Source organism: Scardinius erythrophthalmus (assembly GCF_964197995.2).
Source record: "Scardinius erythrophthalmus genome assembly, chromosome: 14".
NCBI classification, from domain to species: Eukaryota; Metazoa; Chordata; class Actinopteri; order Cypriniformes; family Leuciscidae; genus Scardinius; species Scardinius erythrophthalmus.
This window is the reverse complement of record NC_138234.1, coordinates 11,866,694-11,890,177: the sequence shown is the minus strand read 5'-3', so window position 1 is coordinate 11,890,177 and position 23,484 is coordinate 11,866,694. Positions and strand designations below refer to the sequence as shown.

Here is a 23,484-nt window from a genome sequence, read left to right as displayed (position 1 = left end):
TGTAAACAGACGAAGATGCAAACATATTGACATAAAGTATCACTTTATCAGGTCTACTGTGAATGAGGGAAGAGTGACTTTGATGTATTGTTCTACTGATAACATGATTGCTGATATAATGACCAAACCTGCAAATAAGTTGAAACTGAAGAAGTTTGCAGGTACTCTTTTTGGAGATTGATATGTGTATGACAGGAGTTCACATTGTGTTTTTTTTTTTTTTTTTTTTTTTTTTTTTTTTTAGAATATAGCAATCTGAGTACAAGTGGGGGTGTTAAAATATGTTCATTATGTCCTCAGTTGTATATTAGGAATCTAATGCAGTACTGTTCTGTATTGTGCATAAGCCACAGGGGGGCACTAAAGTGCAGGCTAAAGAGGACGCGTTTGTATTATTGTTTGTTTGTCCCAAATGTTCTACCGTATTAAGGCTGTCTGACCGTGAGACTGATGTGTCTGCAGCTCGTGAAATAAATATGCCGAAAACGGCTAAAGATGGCTCATCTCTATCGTCCTCTCTTTTCCTCCGAATGCAACGTCAGCTGCAATAATATAGTCACATAACTCAACATAGTCATTCACCGCATTTTTCTTTAAAGGAACACGTGACTTTTTGGGACTTTTTCACGTATCCCCCAGAGTTAGATAAGTCCATACATACCCTTCTCATCTCCGTGCGTGCCGTAACTCTGTCTGACGCACCCACCGCTAGCCTAGCTTAGCACAAAGACTGGAGGTAAACGGCTCCAGCTAGCATACTGCTCCCAATAAGTGACAAAATAACACCAACATTTTCCTATTTACATGTTGTGATGTGTATAGTCACAGCGTGTGCAAATAACATGGTCACATGAGACACATCCATCTTCTAACCGTATACACACTGATTAAAATGGGGCTAATTTGTACAAATTCGTACGACCTCACTTGTACGGATTCGTACAATTTGTCTTAACCCACGTGATGGTTAGGTTTAGGGGCGGGGTCAGGGGTAGGTCATTCGTACAAATTCATACGAATTGGGCAACTCGTAAAATATATACAATTTAGCAATAATCTTACTTATTCATATGTGTGAGGTTTTATGAATTTGTACGAATTAGCCACTGCGTAAAATTTGTACGAATTGCCGTGAGATCGGGTTGGTTCATCCTATGAATATTCTTTAAAGGCACGCACAGCTTACCATTTATACCGTATATCTAATGGGCAGAGCGTTTGATAAAAATCTTCCACAAATACCCCACACCTGTTCTGACCTTCTCTCCATACACCCATCAACACCTCCAGCACCCCAACCAAGATCTTCAACAGAACACTGGAGCTGTGCAAAATCCCTTCCTGCTTCAAATGCTTTATCACCAACCCCATCCCAAAGAAACCCAAAATCACAGGACTGAATGACCACAGACCTGTTGTCTTAACGTCTGTGGTCATGAAGTCATTAAGACTGGTGCTGGCCCACCTGAAGGACATCACTGGACCCTAAATAAATAAAATAAAATAAATACATTTTTATTATTATTTTATTTTATTATTTATCAAATAAATAAACATTCTCTGAATGGTGAATTCCTAGTTTTGACACTAGATGGTGGTCTAACACAGTCTCCACACTGCTTGTAGTACACACTTTATGTATTAATGAAATATCAGGTAATTTATCCTCCTGATGTTTCCTGGAGTGCAGAATGTGCGAGACTTCCTATTTATTAACAGCTATAGAGAAATAACGAGAAGAATATTTCAAAGTTCAGTGAACTTTAAACTGTTTGCTACAAACCAGCATATTTATAATTACTAAGACAAACCATTAAAATAATATGGTAGGATATGTAATATGGTAATATGGTAAGGAGGCATGTGACACTGGAAGCCAGACACATTAAAAGTACAAATGGCCGTGCCTGCTCTTATCTGAAATATAAGGTGATAATAAGGGCACATTGAGTGGGATGTTGTTCTTACAAATAATAATACTAATAAAGATCATAGGAAACAGCAACAGTTATTATAGTGAAATTGAATAGATTAAGACATGAGTGACTTAAAAAATACATGACAATTTATTTATAATTTCTTTTACACTCTTTGAAGATCTCAAATTATAATTTTATAATAGGAACAATAACTGTACTATTTTGAGACTGAAGTTTGTTCATCTTCTCATCTTTTATAAAGACTGAAGTTTGTTCATCTTCTCATTGTGACTGGTGCATAATCCACATGATCCTCCTCTTCAACTTTCTGTAAAAACACAACACAAGAAATATAGTTTTATAAAGTTACTGTATATAGTTTTTCTAATAACATTTATCAGCACTGCATGCAAACTTAAACATCTTGAGGAAATGACAACAAACAACATCTTCTATATCAGTGATTCTCAACCGGTTTTGCTAACATGTTAATCTGACACAATAACGTAAATTTATTAGGTTCAACAAAACATAATTTGTTTAAATTGGCTTGTTCTAGTCTTGTTGTACAAAGCATTAATTGTTTAAATGTTTTCCTCAATGTAATTACAATCCTTTATAGATGAAGTTTAGAGGTCCTGCAGTCTTTCAGTGTTTCTCAGTTGCTTTAAAAATTGTATTACATTTCAAATAAAAAATTACTTGCTAACAATGTAATCTGAAATAAAAATAACATAAGTTTTTCTTGCATTGATAATCTAATGGCTTTTATTAAACATCTGATTTGGTGCTGTTGTGTTTGATGGATCATTATACAGTCTAAAACACAATTACATCTGACTCACTGCTGAAATAATACAGAGAAACACAACATAACTTAATAATACATCGTCTTACCGTTTTCTGTGTGTTTCTTTTGTAGAACGCTGGATCAGCGTAAGTGATCTCGTTTTCGCCAGTCTCGACTGTTTCAGCAATAATAGATGCATTAAAACAACACAACTCAATACTAACTAGATCTGATTCTTTAACATACTGTATGTATTATTATTACGACCGTCAAAGTTAAAGCATAAAAAAACAAGACATTAACAAATTTCATTCGACTAAATTAAAATTTGAACTATCACTTAAAATTAGTAAATAAAGTTAGAGAGACATTTTTTACACATAATTTAAAAATCAAACCCAGGCAGGACATTTAAGTCAAATGCATTCTTTGTTTGGTGAAATTGATGCTCAACAAGTTGAACAAAAGTAATCAATAACATATTTTAACTTTAGCACCAGCTGCATCTTTACACGTCACCTTCATTTATATAGCGCTTTCAACAATATAGATTGTTTCAAAGCAGCTTTACAGTGACAATAGGAAATTATGTAACATGTACATGGAATAATTATGGAACATGTAAAATTATGTTCATAAAGTGGAGAAAGCTTTTGTATTTTTAATCTTTTGGTGCAATTTGAGAAAAGAAGGATCTGTTTTTTTTTGTCTTTTTTAAACACAAACTTATTTTGGTTTCTTTTCATATAAATAATCTCAAGGGTGTTAACTACAAAATAATGACAAATATTATTTTTAAATTATATTTCGGGCTATCAGTTGACTAAATATTTAGAGTATATTTTAGGGTGTAAAGTTTTGTTTAAAAGCAGTAAGTAACACTTGCCATCCATGTCAATTGTTCTACATTTCCTGCAGATCCAGAAGATCCCGAATCCAGAAACAATCATCAGAGATCCAGCAGAGATCAACACTATCAGAGACACTGAGACTGGAGGAACTGAAGAAGAGAGTGTGTCTGGCTCTGTAATGATAAAGAAAGAAGTGAATGCATCAGTCTGATCTACAACAGAAGACAGAGATCAGGTCAGTAAACACACACATATATCATCAGTGCTGTGGTACCTGCACATGTGTGACAGAGTGTGTTGATGTCCAGATGTGTGGTCTGGTTGCTGATGGGATTGTTCAGCACACAGCTGTAGGTGTTTTTATCCTGATATTCCACCTCCAGAGGTAGAGAGAGACTGATGCTGAGATCACACACACTGATGCTGGACAATACACTGATTCCTTTGTACCAGGAGAGAGTCGCATCACACACATTCAACACTGATGAACACACCAATGAACAATTTGATGAAGATGATGAAGAAGAACAGTGTGAAGAATTATGGATGATGACAGGAACAGGCAGACGAGCTGAGAAAGATGAGATTAATAAACAGAAATATGGATAAATCAGTGTTAATTTTGATTCATTGTTGATGAGCAGTGATTGTGTCTGTCATCTTAAACTATAACATAATTAAACATTTCAATATGTAAATATCTAATAAAACAAGAACCACAGGAGGAATTACATCTCGACTCACCATAGACAGAAACACTGAATGATTTTGATGTCAGTGTCTGTCCTATTATCTCTAGTTCATAATCTCCAGTATGTTCAGTTGTGGTGTTTGTGATGGTCAGAGATCCAGTTTGATCGTCCAGCTTCAGTCTGTCTCAGAATCTCCCATCAAGAACATCATCATATGTGGAGATCCCATATTTTCTACTGATTTCAGCTATAAAATACTTTTCAGCTCCATATTTCCACATGCTATTGTGTTCTTCATGTATTTCAGTAACATCAGTGTTTAGAGTGACAGAATCTCCCTCCATCACTGACACTGACTGTATTTCATTTGTTTCGGCAGCAAACACTCCTGATGAACATGAACAGGTTTTCAGATTAATGCTCATGTTGGTTTAGAAAGTCTGAGATTAGTTTGTAACCTTTAACAGCAGCAGAGACTACAAACTAAATGAAAAGTCACATAAATGAACAGGCAGATGTGAGAATAAATAATTTCGTCTTTTAATGTGTTTTAAAATGAACTGCTGAAGAATCAAATAAAAATGATATGATAAATCAAATACAGCTTAAAAAGTACAAGTTTAAATATGCTATATATTTTCAACAGATTTTTAATTACTGAATTGCCATGACTTTATGATTACTGCAGAAGTATTTAAAATTATGTAAATAATTATGACCGCCGCTAGCGTAGCTAGCGAAAGCGGTCATATAGGGATTGTCAAAGTTTTTTTTTTTTTTTTTTCCTCACCTTACTGAATTTTTCGTCAACGATACCAGGGACACCGAAGCACCGGGGAACATGAAATTTGGTGGGCATGTAGCCCCACTAGACTTCTAAGGAAAAATTCCGTTTGGTCCCCGGGGGCCACTCCCCCCCCGCGCTGGGCCCCCCCCAAACCCCAAAAAATGCAGTTTTTCCTAAATAACTACCTGAACCGTGGCACCGAGGATGAAGAAATTTTTATGGTATGTTGGTCTACTAGACTTTTACGGAAAAATTTCGTTTGGTCCCCGGGGGCCACTTCCCCCCCCGCGCTGGGGCCCCCTTAAATTTTTCGTCAACGATACCAGGGACACCGAAACACCGGGGAACATGAAATTTTTATGGCATGTAGCCCCACTAGACTTCTAAGGAAAAATTTCGTTTTGGTCCCCGGGGGCCACTCCCCCCCCGCGCTGGGCCCCCCCAAACCCCAAAAAATGCAGTTTTTCCTAAATAGCTACCTGAACCGTGGCACCGAGGATGAAGAAATTTTTATGGTATGTTGGTCTACTAGACTTTTACGGAAAAATTTCGTTTGGTCCCCGGGGGCCACTTCCCCCCCCTGCGCTGGGGCCCCCGTAAATTTTTCGTCAACGATACCAGGGACACCGAAACACCGGGGAACATGAAATTTGGTGGGCATGTAGCCCCACTAGACTTCTACGGAAAAATTTCGTTTGGTCCCCGGGGGCCACTCAACCCCCCCCCCCACCCCCCCCACCCCCGCGCTGGGCCCCCCCAAACCCCAAAAAATGCAGTTTTTCCTAAATAACTACCTGAACCGTGGCACCGAGGATGAAGAAATGTTTATGGTATGTTGCTCTTAAGGGCCCACATCAACCTAGCCCATAATCACTCATTTGTGATTTGCGCCCCTCCCATAAAAAATGAAAATGCAATATTATTCTGCTTTAATCGCCCCTATCTTCAGTGGAGATGTTCAGAACTGCACCATATTTCATGTGTATGATTAACTTGACATCCTCTGGGGGTATCCTCTGCTAAGTTTTGTAGAATTTCATCCATGGGGGGGGTATAAAATGAATTCATTTATGTGCACATTTAGTGACTGTACACTCATCGGCCTGTAGATGGTGCTGTTGAGCGAAGGGTTGCTGGTTTAGGATGATACTGTCACACACACACATGCAGGAATACAAACAAACGCAAGCATGCACACACACTGACATCCACACGCACAGACACACACCCATACACACACATACAAATCCACATGCACAGACACACACACACAAACACACACGCGCACACACACATACACGCACAGACACACACACACACACACACAGACACACACACACACATACACAAACACACACACATACACACACACACACACACACAGACAGACATGCACATACTATTACTTTTTTTAGGTATATACATAAACACGCAATACAGCCACATTACTCCACGTCATTTATTTTTGTGGAAAGCCAGTGCAGGCCTGAGCGGCGGTCATATTTTGTACCGCGATGCGGTACATCTAGTTTTTTAGACATTTCATGGGAGGATTTGCATTTGTAATCATTGAAATTAAAATACCTAAACCAACATGAGAGATTTGATCACAGTGGATGAAAATAATCTAATTTGAACCGTTGCAGGAGTTTATTACTCTGAGATGTGAATAAACAACACAAATATGTTTATAACTTACCGATCAGACGGCAGAAACACAAACAGAACAAAACAAACATGTGAAACATTTGCAGCTGTTCAGTGAAACGCCTGATCTAATAAGACTATCAATGAACGCACAACAGATCTTAACAAACACAAGCTTGTGAATCCTCCCCCAACAGAGTCTGACCCTCCTAATGCACACACACACACACACACACACACACACACACGTATACATGTTACATATACAGTACATATGTCATATAAAATCTACATTTCATGGTAAAATAGAGAGTAACTCGTGATTTAAAATTGTTGTATGTGGGTATTTGATACACTGCCGATTTTGCAGGTTTTCCCACTTACAAAGCATGTAGAAGTCTGTAATTTGTATCATAGGTAATCTTCAACTGTGAGTGACGGAATCTAAAACAAAAATCCAGAAAATCACATTGTATGATTTTTAAGTAATTAATTTGCATTTTATTGCATGACATAAGTATTTGATACATCAGAAAAGCAGAACTTAATATTTGGTACAGAAACAATTACAGAGATCATACGTTTCCTGTAGTTCTTGACCAGGTTTGCACACACTGCAGCAGGGATTTGGCCCACTTCTCCATACAGACCTTCTCCAGATCCTTCAGGTTTCTGGGCTGTCGCTGGGCAATACGGACGTTCCGCTCCCTCCAAAGATTTTCTATCGGGTTCAGGTCTGGAGACTGGCTAGGCCACTCCAGGACCTTGAGATGCTTCTTACGGAGCCACTCCTTAGTTGCCCTGGCTGTGTGCTTCGGGTCATTGTCATGCTGGAAGACCCAGCCACGACCCATCTTCAATGCTCTTACTGAGGGAAGGAGGTTGTTGGCCAAGATCTTGCGATACATGGCCCCATCCATCCTCCCCTCAATACGATGCAGTCGCCCTGTCCCCTTTGCAGAAAAGCATCCCCAAAGAATGATGTTTCCACCTCCATGCTTCACGGTTGGGATGGTGTTCTTGGGGTTGTACTCATCCTTCTTCTTCCTCCAAACACTGCGAGTGGAGTTTAGACCAAAAAGCTCTATTTCTGTCTCATCAGACCACATGACCTTCTCCCATTCCTCCTCTGGATCATCCAGATGGTCATTGGCAAACTTCTTTTTTAAATTAATTACTTAAAAATCATACAATGTGATTTTCTGGATTTTTGTTTTAGATTCCGTCACTCACAGTTGAAGAGTACCTATGATAAAAATTACTTCTACAAAGACTTCTACATGCTTTGTAAGTGGGAAAACCTGCAAAATCGGCAGTGTATCAAATACTTGTTCTCCCCACTGTATGTATGTATATATATATATGAGACCTGCGCATTTTTGACTAATGGCTTTCCATGACTTTGTAGATGTTTATAAAATTATATTATACTACTTTTATTATTATTTTTTTTTTTTAAGAATTAGAGACCTGAATTCAAAGTTAGTAGATTTCACAATATTCATGAGTCATTTTAACAGAAGATAAAAGTCTAATTCAAACAGTATCAGACACTTTATTGCTCTGAAATAGAAAAAAAGCCATGAAAATGTTTTTATAACTTACCTATCAGACTCCAGCAGCACAAACAGAATAAAACACACGTGTGAGACATTTTCTTCAGTAGTTCAGTGTGTGATGAAATTATCCACTGAAAAACACTCAGTCTATATGTGAATCCTCCCACGAAACAGTTTGACCCTCCTAGTTTCACTCGCTGGTAGAGTTGGGAACTGAAAACTGGTTCTTATCCAGGGGAGCGTTTCCCAAAACCTAAGTTAGCAACTTTGTTGGTTGCAATGCAATTTCCCATTGCCAACCAACTAAGTTGCTAACAGGTTAGCGACTATGCTTTTGGGAAACGCACCCCTGAACCGGTAGTGTTTTTTTTAAAATACCGGAACCGTGCGAAAGTCCTAAGTTTCGGATCCAAAAAGCAGTTGTCAATATGAAACAGCTTTACTTTCACAATCTTTTCAACAACACAGTATTGGTATTTCGGTGTTACAAATATTCAAATGATCACAGAAGTACGGAAATAAAAGTTTATAGTTCGAGAATAAACACTGATGTCTACGGTAGCAACCAAAACAGAGATAATAATAATAATAATAAATAAATCTTCATTGCCATTTAAGTGAAATTACGGAACTTAAATATACAAGCTTGATAAAAATGATCATTCTAGAAGAAAATTTCAGATGGCACTTAGAAGCTTTTGCATCTGAACTCTTCATATGTAGCTTTGCAGTTGTCCATTGTCAGCAATTAATAATGCTAAATTCAGAACCACATACTAGCATACAGCTTTCTGCCTTAGAAATATATGGTAGATAAATGAAGTAGTGCGGGTTTATGATTAACAGAGAGGGTCATTTAGTGCCACCTCAACTGTTTGTTGTCAATGATGCCACAACAATGTGCATCTTCTGGTTGTGAAACCACCAAGATTTAAATTCCCAAAGAAATTGGATAACCTTTTACAGGTTAGTGTTTTAATATGTATTAACTCAATATTACAGGTTTTTATACTATGGTAACTTTTCAATGTCATGTTAGCTGTTGCCTTCGTCTTGTATTGTGTTAGACCTTAAATCATAGAGGCCCCAAAATTGGCAGGATGGTCTCTATGATTTAAAGGATAGCAGGATTTTCCCCCCTCCAGAATCCTTGAGTCAAGCCCTACAATATGTATATCTCTGATTTTTGGGGCCTTTAGCTATTCTCCTGTGAGATGTAGGGCTGCACGATATATCGTTTTAGCATCAATATCGTTATGTGTGCATCTGAGATTGCAGGATGTGCGATGTCAAGTATAGAGATCAGAGTTGATCCGTGAACCATACGGGCCCGCTGCCCCCCAGTTCCGAGCGCATGTGATTTGCGGATTAATTGGAAAGTTAATCATCATTGAGTGAAAGTTTATCATTTGCATGTGTTTTTATGTCTAAATGTCTATGTAAACATCAAGCGCAAGAAAACTCTGTGCTATTTTTGTGTGCGCACACAGAGCCGCGCTGACAGCAAGTGAACACCAAATTCAGTTCTCTTTCTCTCCTTTTTGAGCTTGAACAGACACGCGCACACAAAAATTAAGTAAAAATGCCCGTCTCCGCGAGTATCCTCATAAACACAAGTCGGGTATGTGTTGTAAACAACTGAAAAATAAAATGGATGCGTATCATTATATTGGATGTGTGCAGTCTTAAAGTGACAGCAGCCTAATATACTTTACCTGCAGCTGTTTGTCAATGTTAATCAAACAACAAAAAAGAGAGAGAAGGAATTTGTAGCTTTAATAAAGATAAATTGTGTTAATTAATTATATTTAATTTATACAATGAACACTATGCAGTGTTATTTTACATTTGATTATTCAATTTATGTACCTGAAAAACATAAAGCACTTCTTATTTCATTTGTATATTTGTTCTACTGTATTTATTAGGCCCAAGCACTGATGGTGCGAGGACCCTCTTGGAATTGCTCAGTGTATTATTATTATTATTATTATTATTATTATCAGTGCTTTTCTGGATAATTCTTTATTCTTATCTAATGAAGGAGTTTTCATATAGTGATCATTTCACATGGCATTATGGATCAGGTGTCACACTACATGCCGACAAAGACAAAACACTGTAACACTGTCAACACTGGAAATCAGAAGGTTTTTGATTGAATTTTAATTTATGTGAATTTTCACTCTTTCACTCTCTTAAATGATAAAAACTAAAGAAATTATTAAGAACCATCAACCATTTATAAGAAATTGTAAATCATACATTGCATTTAATCTTAAAATGACCCAAACATTTACAGAAAAAAAATACATTTAATAAAGGTATCAAGAATATTTTTTCTTAGAAAGAACTCTTAGAGCTGGAAATAACTACTGAAACCAGCACTGCTGAACTGCACGATCACTGCATAAGTAAATAAGATCATGATGCATATGAGATATGAGATATAAGTAAATGATATTTTCTTATTTCACAGTAATATCTCTGTATAAGATCTTTTTTTTAAGATCTTTTTGTCAAATACCAACATTGATGAGTTCAGAATTTTGTAAAGCAGGTTTTAAAATAGTCACATGGTTTCATGTTAGCAGGAATGGAAAAAGCCCTTCAACCACACGCTATTGACACCTCAGACACACAACTGACAGCAGACACACTCTCTGACATCAAACACACACAGCTCCGGCACAACAGATCAAGCAACATTTGTGTACAGAGGTAACAAACTAGACCACAGCAGAGTCTCCACTTCTATTGATGCGTGTTTTGCATCTACATTTTGCACTTTTTTTCATGAGATTTACACACATGGTCTCTTTAAGAGGCAAGTTTGTTTAAAGTTTTTAGGAGACCATTTCATGAATCCATCTTAAATTATTATAGTTTAAATCTGTCCCAGGTCACACAGTTGGGTCTTGTAAAGACTGAAGTTTGTTCATCTTCTCGATGTGAGAGGTGCATACACCACATGATCCTCCTCTTTTACTTTCTGTAAAAAACACAACACAAGATATACTAATAATAATAATAAATGTTAGGTTCATCCTGATTAAGCAATTATAATATAGTTTTTTCTAATAACATTTATCAGCACTTATCAATATAAAGCATCTTGAGGAAATGACATCAAACAACATCTTTTATAGTTAAAGGTGCATTGCGCAAGTCTCTGAGTTTTTGCAGAACTATGCCCCCTTCTGACGACACGCGAAACTGCAAACAGAGTTGTGCACGCGGTTACGTGGAGTTTGCGTTGGGGTTTGGGATGAACTAGAAGCCGGTCTCTTTGAATCCATCTTCTACTTTTGCAAAAGTCGCTTGAGTTGTCTTCGCTGATGCGGATAATGGCGGCGAATACACAAACCTGCCAGACATAGCCAGGTGAGCGTGAACGCGCATGACGTCACGCCCAGTCGATTCCGTCCCGAATCCCTCTTATTTATTTTACTGTACAGGATTATAGAGGCAATCGCAGTGATCATAGAAGGGCTCATTCAGCCCATCAGGCAATTGTTTAAGCATGTATGGGTTAGAAAAACGGGTATTTTTAACATGAAATGTTGCGCAATGCACCTTTAACTGATACAGGAACTTTAATTTATTAGGTTTAACAAAACATCATTTGTTTAAATTTACTTGCTCTAGTCTTGTCGTACAAACCATTAAATGTTGAAATGTGGCCCTCAATTACATTAAGCTACACTCATCAACCATAACTCCATCCAGGACAGCCAATGTAACCGGTTCTACTGACCCGCTCCGTGTCTCCAGCGTGGGAGGCGGGCGCGCTAACAAAGACCACAGCCTCTAGTGTCAGTCGCTAGAGCGTCTCTTGAGATCAGAGGAGTGAGGTTTACACACACAGCTCTTACTGGCCTACAGCAGTTACACTCACCCCCCTAAACCTCACTCCCATCCGGGTCACGACACCAAATGAAACAGGTCCTACTCGACCCGGTCTGAGCGGGACTCGAACTGTGGTCCACGCCGCTAACAAGGACACTAAAGACCACAGCCTTGAGATCAGGGGAGTGAGGTTTACACGCACAGCTCTTACTGGACTACGACTGTTACACCAGGAACCCTTGCAGTTGATGATCAGTTAAACTTCACAGACCACATTACTAGAACTGTCCTGTCCTACAGATTTGCCAAATACAACATTAGGAAGATCAGGGTGCCACACGACTCCTTGTCCAAGCATTTGTTCTATCCAGACTGGACTGCAGCTAGAGTGGTCTTTAATGAGCCGAAGAGTGCACACGTCACTCCTTTCATCATAAACTTGCACTGGTTGCCGAATGGCGCTCGCATTAAATTCAAGGCACATACAGAACAACCGCTGGCTCTGCACTCCTTAACCTAAACTCAATACATCAGACCTATGTGCCATCCAGAAGCTTGCGTTATCAAGTGAACAGCGCCTTGTGGTGACATCATCCCAAAGAGGCACAAAATCACTTTCACGGACCTTTGCCTGTTCCCTGCTGTTGGAATAACCTGCCTAACTCAACCTGAGCTGCTGAGTCTTTAGCCGTTTACAAGAATCTTCTTAGTCAACACTTGACCCTTTAATACAAGCACTTACTGTTCTATTTCTCCTATATAAAGTTGCTTTAAATGTATTCCAGTTCAACTGACCAATTACTTGATAAAAATGAAATCTCTGATGTGATCCAAATAACACAACATGGAAGTAACATGATATTTTATATATGCCTAATATTGTGCTGGTGTGTGATTTGATCAGACAAAAACACAATCACACACTGATCTGCATCTGATTCACTGCTGAAATGATAGAGACACACAACAGGAAAAAAGAATATTACCGTTTTCTGTGCGTTTCTTTTGTAGAACGCTGGTTCAGCGTAAGTGATCTCTTCTGCACGAGTCTCAACTGTTTCAATGATAATAGATGCATTAAAACAACACAACTCAATACTAACTATATCTGTGTGTGTGTGTGTGTGTGTGTGTGTGTGTGTGTGTGTGTGTGTGTGTGTGTGTGTGTGTGTGTGTGTGTGTGTGTGTGTGTGTGTGTGGACAAGTAAAAAGAGTGCTGCTCAATTTAATGATTTAGGTGAAATCTGCAGGAATTGTCAAACACAATAACTACACTTTTATTTTGGTATCTTTTTTGCATATAGATTATCTAGAGGATGGTAACTACAAATTTATGGAAATAAATATTGATTACAGTTTTTCTCAGTCGCTTTGGTGCATTTCTCACATCACTATTTACATTTGCACAACAGTTAGTTCAACCTCCACAACATTTAGTCATTTGTGCACATCATAGTAGCAGTTTCTCATTCCTTCCAACAAATTGCAAATGCTTTTGGACATGCATCAATTGCTTTTATACAACACTCTGCTGTTTTATAACATTAGCATTTGCTTATGCCATGTCAGTCAAAATTAACTATACTTGTGAATGCTGAATAGTCATTCCATATAAAACTAATAGTCCTCATTTCATTGCTTGAGTCATTACATACAAAAATGTTGAACTAGTTGTCAAAATCTGTCAAGCAAATTTTACAAATTTTTTCAAATCTTTTTTTTTTTTTTTTTTTTTTTAATGTCTCCTAAATTGAACAATTTCTCTCAGGTGAATCTCAGCTTTCACTGATGAGGAACGTCTGGATGTGCATGAATGATTACAGTACTATGTATGTTGTATGTTCAGTTCCAATGTACTGCAATATTGTTTACAGTTGTGCACAGCTCTACCCAAAGAGAGTTTATGTTTGTTGTAAATAAGGGTGTATTGTTTCTTTTGCACAATGCTGTGAACAAATTAGAATTGCAAAGAGCATAAAATGTGAAACATACATATTCAGTGTCTTGTACTCAGTTACCTCACTAAATACAGTAATGTGTAACTTTACTGTATTTTTCAAATGGCTGTGCAAATAGTATATAGTGCTGTCTTGAGCATGTTCAGGTAGTGTCACCAAGATCTGACTTTTTTGCATTGGAAAACATTTACAGAGTAAACTGTCATAATGAAAACATGACAAAGCCATTTGACTATCTTGTTCATAAACAATGGTGTCAGGACTTTTCATCTTGATGACACTGACACTTTCATTGACATGAATACTTGCTTTTGAGGAATGAGCTATCCATTTTGAGCAAGTGACACGCTTTTGCAGGTTATCAACTAGGTTTTGCAGTTTGTACTAATTGTTTTGAGAACTGCATTAAAGAGCACCTATTATGGCATTTAAAATGTTCCTAATATTGGTTTAGAAGTCCCCAACAACAGTTTTGCATGCATGCAATGACAAAAAAGACTTTAGTTTTCTTATAATATGCATTTATTTTTACCTGTTTTGACCGCGATTCTCAAATGATTCGTTAAGTGAATCACTTTTCAAAACCCCGCCTTTACGTGACGCTAATCTGTGGTGATTGGTCCGATGATGTTAGCAGTGTTTACAGAGATAATACTTATTGTTTAACACAGAGTACAATGATGCTTTTATCAATTAAATTGTGTTATAATAATGATTATAGTCCACTGCTTTTTTAGTTTGTAGTAAAACATTTAAAATGAGATAAGGAATCTAATGTTATGTTAGCGAGCATAGCCCAGAGTTCATATTGTAAAAGCACAATCAGTCTTTGTTTGCGTTAGCCCGAGGCATAAACATAACATTTAAAAAAAAAAAAAAAAAAAAAAAAAAAATGCAGTTACGAGGTATTACTCTATTCTTTAAGACAACTCCTAAAACAACGACAAACACTTCACATATCTCAATACAATTGTCATTGAAGACCTAGAAGCTACACGGTGCTTACACAACAAACCAAATAATTATTAAGCATGCTACATAAAACATAAAAGCAACACTTATTAATAACACTTACAGGTTGTGATACGGAGGAGGAAGTTGATGCAAATACACTTAGAACTGAACCTTCCTTCAATATCAGCCGGCTCGCGAATCCAAGTTTGATTGCATTTAAGTTGGTAAAGCAATCGTCTTCAAAATGGCGAGAACAAAGCACAAGTCTCGGACTATACTTCTGTGGTATAGTTGCATATATGAATTGTAGCCACTGATAGTCTTCAAATTAGGGGTGGGCGATATCTCGATATTTAAAATATATCGAGATATTTTTTAAACACGATATGGATTTTGACATATCGTATATATCGATATATTGTTTATATTTATAAAAAATTGTGTTATTTCAAATGTAGGCGCGTTGCGCGTGGCAAGCGCGCTCATATAATGTAAGAGACGCCGGCGCGACCACAACATTGCCCAACATCAAATGGCAAACGTAATGCAAGCGGAACGAAACTGCTCATTATTGTGTGGTTGAAGGACCGTTTATCAGTTTGGACCAAAGCAGCGCGAGCCGATCGTGATCATGCGACACTGTTACTACACAGCGCTAAGAGATCCAGTAAAGAAAGCATTTGAATTCGCCACAGAAGTAATAACATCGCTGCGAGATCTAGTGAGAAAACATTCACATTTCTCCGTTATTAACGGATCAAACAGCGCTGACGTGGAAACCAGGAAGAAACATTGTGCCATGAATGAACTATCCAGTGTCCACAGATCAGCAACATTCACCATGGATTTACTGTAGTAACACTAACTGCAACCATGGAAGTTTGGAAGGAATAGTAGGCTATAATGCCTTCAAGTAACATTACGTTGGTTTAATTTTGACATTATGAATACAATTGCCTCAAATGTTAATCTGAACTAAAAATGAACCTTTGTTTATTACTACTACAATATTACATTTCATTTTTTCCAAGGAGCTGTTTTGTTTTATATGCTCCTAGAGTCAATTATAGCTCCAGAATTGCTCAAAGTAAAAAAATATCATGATGTTTATGATGTTAGTTTTAATTATAAAAAAAATAATTAAAAAAAATATTATTTAAAAATGTCGCAGAAGCACTTGTTCCTACATGAACTGCCTACCTCTTTGCACTTCAATAAAAAATACTTGGTGGTATTTGGCATATTTGTTTTTGCAGTAGTTTTTGGGGGGTTCTTTTTCCTGTAAAGATATCGAGATATATATCGTATATCGAGATATAGCAAAATATATCGAGATATATTTTTTGCTCCATATCGCCCAGCCCTACTTCAAATGCTTCAGAACACAGCGTCTCGTCGTCGTGATGTTTTCAAAATTGTTTTCAAGTTTTCCCTGGCCTTGGAGCGCAATAAGTGGGCGTATCGTATTCAAATAACTTGACAAGTTGACGTCATCTAGTCAGAGAAAAAGCTTCGGTCTTCTAACGATTCATAAAAATGACTCAGAGTCGACTCTTACTTTTGAAAGACAATAACTTTATATACAGTGCACTTTCATATTTTAAACTTTGCAGGATGTTTTTGTTCACTTAGATCTATGTTACACACTACATGAAAGGTAAATTTCAAAATTCCATAATAGGTGCCCTTTAACTGTTGTGCAAATGTAAATAGTGATGTGAGAAATGCACCAAAGCGACTGAGAAAAACTGTAAATGATAATTAGGGCTATCAATAGACTATACATATTGTGAGTATATTTTCAAATTATTTGTTATAACACTTGTTAAAAGCAGGTAACTCTTGCCTTCTGGATCAGTTTTTCTGTGTTTCCTGCAGATCCAGAAGATCCAAAATCCAGCAACAATCATCAGAGATCCAGCAGAGATCAACACTATCAGAGACACTGAGACTGGAGGAACTGAAGGAGAGGAAAAGAGAGACATTAATGTGAGTGAATGCATCAGTCTGATCTACATCAGAAGACAGAGATCAGGTCAGTAAACACACACATATATCGTCAGTGCTGTGGTACCTGCACATGTGTGACAGAGTGTGTTGATGTCCAGATGTGTGGTCTGGTTGCTGATGGGATTGTTCAGCACACAGCTGTAGGTGTTTTTATCCTGATATTCCACCTCCAGAGGTAGAGAGAGACTGATGCTGAGATCACACACACTGATGCTGGACAATACACTGATTCCTGCGTACCAGGAGAGAGTCGCATCACACACATTCAACACTGATGAACACACCAATGAACATGATGATGAAGAACATTGTGAAGAGTTACGGATGATGACAGGAACAGGCAGACGAGCTGAGAAAGATGAGATTAATAAGCAGAAATATGGATAAATCTACAGTTATTTTTGGTTCATTGTGTTGATGAGCAGTGATTGTGTCTGTCATCTCATATAACATAATTAAACATTAAACATTTTAATATGTAAATAGCTAATGAAACAGAAGCACAAGAGGAATTACATCTCGACTCACCATAGACAGAAACACTGAATGTTTTTGATGTCAAGTTAGCTGTAGATATCAGTAGTTGATAAACTCCAGCATGTTCAGTTGTGGTGTTTGTGATGGTCAGAGATCCAGTTTGATCGTCAGTCTGTCTCTGAATCTCCCATCAAGACCATCATATGTTAAGATCCCATAAGTTCTACTGGTTTCAGCTATAACATACTTTTCAGCTCCATATTTCCACAGTATGTATTCTTCATGTATTTTAGTATCATCAGAGTTTAGAGTGACAGAATCTCCCTCCATCACTGACACTGACTGTATTTCATTTGTTTCGGCAGCAAACACTCCTGATGAACATGAACAGGTTTTCAGATTAATGCTCATGTTGGTTTAGAAAGTCTGAGATCAGTTTGTAACTTTTAACTGCAGCAAACTAGAAACTAGACTACAAACTAAAGACAAGGCAAGTTTGTTTAAATAGATTATTTCATACACTATGACACTTCAAAGTGCTTTACACAGAAAGGAATTAAAATAATCACAAAATAAAAGCAAGGAAAATGTACAGTTATAAACAGTTATAAAAGGAATTAAAAGAGTAAAAAGATGATACATAGATAAACTTCTCATCTGGCAAAACACTGGTGTATCATATTTTGTACAGCTGTTTGTTTTACTGTGAGATTTCCCCATGATGATTACACTGCGCGTAAGAAATCTATTTTACGTCTCCAATAGACACGATTTTTCCCTAAAATCGGACAGGACGAGCTCTAGGACTGACCTCGGGTTCACTGCCCCATCAGTCGCACCCCAAAGATTTGTTCGGAAGCTCTAGGAATGGAAGTGTGTGGAATGGAAGTGAACAGACAGACGTGAGAGAGTAAAAAATGTCATCTTTTAATGTGTTTTAAAATTATCTGCTGAAGAATCAAATAAAAATTATATGATAAATTTAATTACAGCTTGAAAGTACAAGTTTAAATATGCTGGATATATTCAACACATTTTAAATTACTGAATTTCCATGACTTTTGTAGTTGTTTATGATTACTGCAGAAGTATTTAAAATTTTTATTTTTTATTTTTTTTAGACATTTCTTGGGATGATTTGCATTTGTATCTTAGACAACAAGAGAGATTTGATCAAAGCAGATGAAAATAATCTGTCAAAATAATTCGAACCGTCGCATGAGTTTATTACTCTGAGATGTGACTAAATTACAGAAATGATAACTTACCGATCAGACGGCAGAAACACAAACAGAACAAAACAAACATGTGAAACATTTTCTGATGTAATAACACTAGCACAACTGATCTAAACAAACACAACAGAAGTAATGTGAGCAAGACCTCCCTCGACAGAGTCTGACCCTCCTAATGCACACACACACACACACTCGCACACATATACAAGTTTGTCTTTTCTCAGACAAACTCTCTCTCTCTCTCTCTCTCTCTCTCTCTCTCTCTCTCTCACACACACACGCACGCACACACGCACGCACACACACACACACACACACACACACACACACACACTTTAAACTATGTTCCTATGCCCAATTTACATTTACAGAAGATTAAAACAGATTTTAAAAATCCTTGCTGCTAGTCGAGTTCCCAGCATGCACTGCGGCAGGAATGAATGATGTAGTTACTGTGAGTGAATCTCATTAATGTTATTTACTGTAACTCATTATGAGCAGCTCCTCGTCTTTCTAAAGTCTATTGAAACTGAGTTATTCCAACTTTAGTTTAATAATTGGTTTTATAGATTTAAAATGTTGCATTCAAATTGCATAGGCTACAAGTAGTTGCCTTACTGTGTTAAATATGTAAAAACAGAAGAATACTGTCTCTATATTGGATTAATAACTTTTCATCGTAAAATAAAGCTTAATTAGTTATTTTAAAATGGTAGTTTATTCAGTTCTCAATTTGAGTATATATGGAAAAAGTACAGAGTTAAAAGATCTTATCTCACAGTTTTACTGACGTTCATCTTCTGAGTCAAACTGAAACTGCTGCGGTCGCTTTTCTTCAGAAATGTGGTTTGATCTGTTAGTGGACAAACATCTTAGGTGAGAAAATGGCCGTTCAGAGTTTGTGTGTTTAGTTTGTAGGTGAAGAGCTTCTTCCTGTCATGCTTTTTAATCTACACACAAACATGTTGAGCATGTTGAGAAACTGTAATAGATACACAATGATCATATAACACTGCATTCAATAGTTTAGCTTGTTAAAGTTAATATTTTTTGTTTTTATAAATTGATACTTTTATATTACATTAGTAAAAAATAACTTGTACTCAGTTTCTACTGAGGTGTTTTATTACAGGTGAAAATATGTCAACAGCTCCACTTATACGGTTATTTTACAATTTTTTTTTAGATTTTATTGTAAAATATTTGAATACTGTTTCTGGATAATGAAAGCTAATGGAAAACTCTCAGGTCTAGTAAATAAGCGAACATGTGAAATTTACACTCACTGTTAAAAAAAGACACTTTTGTTCTATTGACTTAATTGCTGTTGTTTATGTTATAACTAAAGTATGGGTTTTTTTTATCCAATCATCACGTCATTCCAACCAGCTGTCAACAATCAGTACTCAACATGTCTACCCAATCAGCAAAGTTAGTGGAGGCCTATAGGCTATATATACGCTGTCAGCTCACATATGTTTGTTCCTCAACTGTTTTCAGCATCCCTCCACCACTCTGTCTCCGAGTCCTCACACTCGACTGGTTACTTTCCTAACCAGGAATACGGGGGGAGTTGGCTACTCTGGGTTCGGGCCAAAATCCCGATCTCGGAGCCCTCTCCTCGGACAGCACCCCAAATACGCTTACTACTTTACTTTATCTGATTATTTGTAAGTGTGAACTCGTGAAAAATATTTTCTAGAGGTTTATTTAGTAGTGGTGGCGAGATGAACCCTCATGAAGCATTGAAGCTTTTCAGTCAAGTGGTTCACAAAGGGTTCATTTCTCGAGGCTTCATTTGCTCACAATCCCACCTGGTGGTCAAAGAGTGTAAAACAAGCAGATACATTACAGATGACCTGATGATCTGTGATACACTGTATTTTGCGCAAGTTGAGACTTAGAAATAACGGTAAAAAAAATAAATAATAAAAAAATAAATAATAATAATCTGTTTAAATGATTATAATGATTGTATAATATACAATCATTATATATCCCCAGAAACTACATAACTGTAATAAATGTATTGCCTTGAAATAATTGGGCCTATCAAATGTGTGTAAATCAATACTTTGGTCATAATAGGCAGGAGGGGCAATATTTATTATTTAAAACTGGAAAGTGGTTGGGTTTAAACCATTGGTTTATATATCTGTCAAAATATTGCAAAATGTTGCTTATATGAAGTCATTTGACATGACTTCAAGATCCCGGGATTTCTCGACACATGCTCTGAAGCCTCGACACAGAACGTAACATCACTATTATTTAGTAGAATCCTGCGGGTGTGAGAGACTGCAGGTTTGATTTGTCCTGCATGCAAACCCCACATTATTTCATTAAACTAATTATTGGACAGTCAAACTGTAAATATGAAAATAAATGAAATATTTTTAATTAAAAAATGAAATAAATTTTCCATTCTTTTGAAGTGGTGATATTCATAAGGAGTGAAAATGTGCAATGATCTCTTGGTTGTATGAATGCACATATGCAGTATGAATCAGGATGTGGTTTGTTTCTGTATGATGTTCTTTGAGTTGTTGAAGATCATCTATGGCTCATGTGTGTTTGTCTGATGAGTGAAAGTGTAAAGTTTTCCTTCCTGCTCTGGAGTCTCCCTCCACCCTGAAAGTGTGTGTTGCACATCATGATGCAGTGGATTCTGTGGGAAAGCACGACCTGTCTGCTTCAGTCTGTCTCTGAATCTCTCATCAGGAACATCAAGTGTGAAGAATCCATCATTTCTGGTTTCAGCTATAACATACTTTTCAGTCTTCAAGTATAGGCCTACTCAGTAGTGGAGATAGCGTGGGTGCTTGTGTGCGGCCGCCCCAGGGCCCCGTGCCAATTAGGGGCCCCTCAAACGCAGCCGATCTTGCGTCACTGGACAGGAACGGGGCCCTCGCCAGGTGACACATTGCACGAGGCCTTGGCAAAGTAACATATTGCAGATTGTTAGCTGAAAAAAGCTAATTACTTCATTAGCTAACGTTGAGATAATCCAACTCTTCTTATGAAACGTAACAGTCACTTAGGATGGATCGTTAAGATCGTTAAGCAGACAACAAAATGATAAGAAAAAATCATCTTTAAAAATTTATATTTTAGTTCACTCAGTCAGAATGTTATAAATCAGTTGTTTTTCTCAAAGTTTTCATCCCAGTTAAGTTTTCATGTAGCACCTGTAGCTCACCTATGGAGTTGTAAACAAACTTTGTGTTCAGTATATATAATAGTGCCATGTCAGTTATGTAATGTGGCACTGATTGAGCGCACTTTGCCTGTTCAGCACCATCGCTGTCAAGCAGATGTCACTGTCCGTGGTGCTGAAACGTTATTACTGGCAAACTGTTTTCTTTGTTCGTCAATACAAACTTGTCCAAAAGTGTGGCTTTTCTTTGTGTTTTATTTAACATATACCGGTAAGCTTACTTGGCTCAACAAGTGACACATTATTACATATGCATTCATCAGATACTTTATGGTTTTTTTTAATGGTTTTAATTTTAAAATGACTTGGTAGCAGTCATACCCCATGATGAAGCTCCACCCCCACTGTACTGAGAGTCTAGCTCCGCCCCTGCGTATACTTCATACTTTTTAAGACTTCTTGAAGTTACATTTTTTTGTCTTAGAAATTGATACTTTTTGGTCACGTTAGTATATTTAAACTTTTTTTTTTTTTAACATTCTCAGGCTGGATCTCTGACCATCACAAACACCAGAAACACAGACTCTGTACTCTATAAACTACCGATGAACAGCAGAATTATAAAGAGCTTCAGTGTTTCTGTCATTAGTAAGTGTAATTTAGTCGTTCACTGCATTTTTCTTTAAAGGAACACGCCGATTTTATGGGACTTTTTCACGTATCCCCCAGAGTTAGATAAGTCCATAAATACCCTTCTCATCTCTGTGCGTGCCGTAACTCTGTCTGACGCACCCACCGCTAGCCTAGCTTAGCACAAAGACTGGAGGTAAACGGCTCCAGCTAGCATACTGCTCCCAATAAGTGACAAAATAACACCAACATTTTCCTATTTACATGTTGTGATGTGTATAGTCACAGCGTGTGCAAATAACATGGTCACATGAGTCACAGCCATCTTCTAACCGTATACACACTGATTAAAATGGGGCTAATTTGTACAAATTCGTACGACCTCACTTGTACGGATTCGTACAATTTGTCTTAACCCACGTGATAGTTAGGTTTAGGGGCGGGGTCAGGGGTACTGTAGGTCATTCGTACAAATTCATACGAATTGGGCAACTCGTAAAATATGTACAATTTAGCAATAATCTTACTTATTCATATGTGTGAGGTTTTATGAATTTGTACGAATTAGCCACTGCGTAAAATTTGTACGAATTGCCGTGAGATCGGGTTGGTTCATCCTATGAACATTCTTTAAAGGCACGCACAGCTCACCATTTATACCGTATATCTAATGGGCAGAGCGATTAATAAAAATCTTCCACAAATACCCCACACCTGTTCTGACCTTCTCTCCATACACCCATCAACACCTCCAGCACCCCAACCAAGATCTTCAGCAGAACACTGGAGCTGTGCAAAATCCCTTCCTGCTTCAAATGCTTCATCACCAACCCTATCCCAAAGAAACCCAAAATCACAGGACTAAATGGCCACAGACCTGTTGTCTTAACGTCTGTGATCATGAAGTCATTTGAAAGACTGGTGCTGGCCCACCTGAAGGACATCACTGGACCCTAAATAAATAAA

General features: G+C 37.4%; 1 protein-coding gene across 1 annotated transcript in view; it reads right to left on the bottom strand.

The window, feature by feature from the left end:
- Nucleotides 1-23,484, bottom strand: part of LOC308702408 (ladderlectin-like) — a 131,618-nt gene that overhangs the window by 58,651 nt on the left and 49,483 nt on the right. The gene's annotated exons all lie outside the window — the stretch shown is intronic.